Below are 4639 nucleotides of genomic sequence, written 5' to 3'. Positions count from 1 at the left end.
ATTGCACGGAACATCAAGATGCATTTTTTTACAAACTCCCGCATGCATGCAAGGGATAATTAATGTCCTCCTTTGCTAGTACCACGAGGCAAACACCATTAATATTGCATCGATTAGTGTTAGTGGCCTTCTATATCTGCAAATTGTAATTTTGATAGTGGCCCCTTGTATATAAAAATGGAGGGAGAAAGATGAGAGATAAGGTGAGGAGGAGTGGGGCGTGGTGTTGACTGGTTGTCGGACTGGGCGGAGGTATGGGGATGGACGGCGCATTATGTCTAGGTTTGTATCTCTCTCATACACACCCACGTAGGTGGGGGACGTGCACGAAGAGAAGAGGTGCACGCACGGCGCACGTACTCCCGTCTCTTTCCCAACCACACCTGCGCGGGTACATGGTGGAGCTCATTTCTGTACGAAAAAGGCAGCCCACATGGTAATTTGGCACGTGTACTAGTTGTCCACTTGGTGGAGGGAGGATCGTCTACCACGGGTGAACAAACAAATTGCGACTTGACGCGTTATGTTAAATTAAAAAAAGAGGCAAACCATGTGGGGCCTACCATAGAGGCAAGGCTCTATACACTGGAGTACTTTTGATGTGTCCCGTCAACTCGCAGAATGAGAGAAGCTTGCTTAGTATGCCGTCTCCCCCGCCGACGGGCGCGGTGACTCGCAGGATGAGGTGAAGCTTGCTTACGAGTACTACTACTACTACTACTACTACTACTAGTGTACACCTTTACGCCCGCTCCCTCGCCCACGCGCGCGGTGGCTCGTAGCACGAGGAGAAAATTTTACTACTCCCTCTGTTTACTCCTCGTCCCTACTACGTACTTTGGTTAGTACTCCCTCCATTTACTTATACAAGGCCACTATAAAAAATACATTTTGCATCTATACAAGGCCACAAATAGTAATCGAGACAAAAGTTACTACTCCCTCCTTTCCAGTTTATGTCTCAATTTCAAAATCTCTCCAACCAAGGTAGACGGTGAGTGGTCGAATTAATTTCGTAGTTTGCACAAGTAATTAGTACGCTCGTTTTTCTCAAGAAGTTATGTTTACCGAGGCATTAATTAGAACGAATGCATGAATGACCACTAAATTTCCATGAACTTGTACATGCATTCGTTAGTTTCCTCTTGACACTGCTTGCGTCGGGTGATCTAACGCACCTCAAAATCCAACATGTAATGGTACTACTACTAGTATAGTAGAATTGAGACTTATCAAACGGAAAAACAAATGTTTTTTAGATGAGCCCTATAAACCCTAGTGGTTACGTACTCCGTAAAAACAGATTTTTCCAAAACTAAGTCGCTCCCTTTCATGAATTCTGTAGTATACTCCTCCGTCGACGCTCCCTTTCATAAATTATGTACTTCCTGTCGCCGACATGTGGTAGATATAGCAACCGGGTCGACGTGTCAAGCACCAAATAATAGTGCAGAACAGCAGGGGGATGCACCCCACTCGTACCGGCCCAGTAGTAGTAATGAGCAATGAGACGTCAAATCACAATGCCGCACCTTCCCAGACGGACGAAGCGACCATTATTTCACACTTCGGTTAGCCATCATCTCAAACCATGTAGTATTTCTTCTACCTCAAGAGGGACATGCGCATCGCCTTGGTACATCATGACACGTGGGACCACATGAAAGGACATGCTCCCCCGCCAATCACTCAGTAAAATCACCTCATTTTTACTATACTTCTCCGTATCGGTTTACTGCATGGCATGCACGTCGTTCTAGGTTGAGAATTTAACTGGCTATATCTGTGATGAACAGTACTCTAGCCATTTAAAAAATGTATACTTTTGTACAGTAGTACTATCGATGGACTGCGCCATGGAGCAAAAATTGAAACTAAAAAAAGGTGGTACATATAGAGAGCGCTCGTCGCCAAATTATGCATATAGTACTATTAAAAAAGCTAGTACGTGCTTAATTGGGGTGCTAAATTCTATTAAAGAAATACTAATAGTATGTACATACTGAAGAGTTAAAGTAACAAGAAGAAACATAACATAGTTCTGCTGGGGGCTCAGCACAACACACCACTCAAATTAAACTAAGCACATCTGAAATTAAACTATGCAACTAATTCGGTAGAAACTGCATTAGAAGTTTAGAACCACCATGAGCAACGACACTGCCACCTTACTCGGAGTCCTCGTCCACGTCCTCGACTTTGTCCTTGTCCCTCTCCCTCTTGGCCGATACTTCTTTGCTTGAACCGCACACTTGGCTGTTTCTCTTCATCCAACCCTTGTAGATATTGAAGCAAAGGTAGCCATCCATTGCAGCGTAGTGGATGTGGTCTATATCTAGTACATTCCGCTGCCATGCATGACGATGAAACGTGTATGGAGGTTTCTCCAGTTTACCGTACAAAGGATGAACCATGGCTCCTGCTAGGGTCAGCATTGAAGGCTGACGAGAGGACACCAGCCAATTCTTCTGGAGGTCGAAGGGGTTCCCTACAACGAGACCTATCCGGTGCAGGACATCCCTGTCGTTCTTAATGTCTACAGTAACGAATTTCACAGTTTTGTGCTTGAGGAAGTTCTTAAAATCCTGGCATTCAACGTCGGCATGGCATATGTGGTAGACCAAGCAAATGTTATGTATGCAAACCTGGATCATAGCGGGCTTCTTCCTCTCTTCATCCTTTAGATCCTTCTCTGGTCCCAGGACTATGGTGTACTCAACATCTAGCCCAGTGACCCACTCATCATCTGAGTTTTAAAATATCTGTCTGATGCGAGAAAGGCATCCTTTCACTGTCGCAGAAGAACGGGTGTAGATGACGTCGAACTCATCACCGGTGATGGTTCTAACCTTGTACTCACCGCCGATAGTGGAGATTTGGGACGCCATGGATTTGGGAGGAGTGTTAGGATTAGTGGAACTGCCATAATGTGAATGGACAGGATGACTAGGAGCGAAATGCCATAGTATTGAAGGACGTGCGGGGACGAGTAGGAGCGAACTGCCAGTGTGCGAACAGCAGGGTAGTGGCTTTCCATTCTCCCATGATACGGGCTTCCGAGAGCCCTTGGATCTGACATCGAACGAATGCATGGCGTGATTCTAGACCTATGGGTGAATATCCTATCCTGGAAGGTTATTCTGCAAATTTTCAGCAACTTAGCATGCGACCGTTTGATCTCAGATCCAAGGGCTGCCAGCAACCGGTATCATGGTCGTGCCTACCACGACCGCCACATCGCTCGCGCGGTCGCGCCCTTGGAGATTTAACACGGTTAGTTATGCTATCTGATGTTGGCATGTCATACATAGTCATCACTTAGTCACTCATACTACAACAAGGTTGGCTTTAAGTGTATTTTTTTATTCCTCTCTATCTCCTTCTTCGTAATGGAGGTGGTAAGGAATCGGGAGACTCGCGCCGGTCGTAGCGCCGCAGTTAAAATGATAATGGCAAGTCAAATCATGGGGCCCCACGTGTCCAGCAGTAACTCGCTGTCAAATCACACAACCCTACATTTGCAACAGCCTACTCCTTCGTCTTCTCGCATCTCTGTCGAACTGACTAGGCGGAACTGCCCCGCCTACCGCGCAGGAAAAGCCGCTCCCTCGACTTTTAAATACAACTACATCCGCTTAAGAATCCAATGATATACTTTTTGTGACATAGTAACTCATATTTAGTTAGTCAAATGGATGACCTAGAACTACGTGCAGACCCTATAAACCGAGATGCCTAAAAATAAAAAAACCAAGACGGAGAGGGTAGTTCAGCACGTATCTTTTTAGATCAATATAGTAAGGATTCACCAAGGAGCAAAACCAAGTGGTAGGCTGCTCCTGTCGTGTTGGCATAGCAACTCAAGCAGGGTCAGTCCGCACACGAAATGTCGACACACTTAACAGGACCCCTTTGGCCGACATGTGGCTCATCCACCGTCTTGTTCCATGTGTGATGCACCAAATTACAGTTTGGAGCAGCGGTTGGAATTGGAGGCACCCCGGTCGTAGCGCCGCAGTAGTAGAAAATGAGCGATAAGGGGTCAAATCACAAAGCCCCACATTTCCCGCATTAAGCTGGACGGACGAAGCAACCATCATTTCACTCTAGAGTGCAAGAGCATAAAGAAAAGAGAAAACAATGATGCGTGCGGCAGCTACCTAGGGCGCCTAGGGTAGGGGTCTCCACTACATATCCTTTTTTTGAAAGCGCCTTCACTACAAATCGGCTTCTCCCTTGTCCTCTTGAAGAAAACCGATGATGAGTGCGGTGGTAGGGCTTGTAGGAGTACTATGACGTGCGGGCATGTTGTAGTAAACGGGTTCGAGTCGACGCCTTAAATATGTGTGGGCCGCTTGGTTTTACGGGAACGAGGCAGCATTTTGGGTTCGAGGACCAGTGGAGATATAGTACGTACAAAAAATTGTGGACGTAGGTTCGACCGAAAGGCAATGATGCATGGGCCCTGCATTTTGATATACCCGGGGCCGCATGAATTTGCTACTACTCAAAACTAGTAAGGTACACATGTATTGAACGCATGAGATTTCGAAACCAAATTATGAATAAATACACACTATAGCATGTAAAGCTTTGAGTCATATATGCATGATGTAGATGTTCGTTTAGTTCTTATAGT

This window comes from Triticum aestivum, chromosome 7A (assembly GCF_018294505.1).
Source record: "Triticum aestivum cultivar Chinese Spring chromosome 7A, IWGSC CS RefSeq v2.1, whole genome shotgun sequence".
NCBI lineage: Eukaryota > Viridiplantae > Streptophyta > Magnoliopsida > Poales > Poaceae > Triticum > Triticum aestivum.
Note: the sequence above shows the minus strand (reverse complement) of the source record.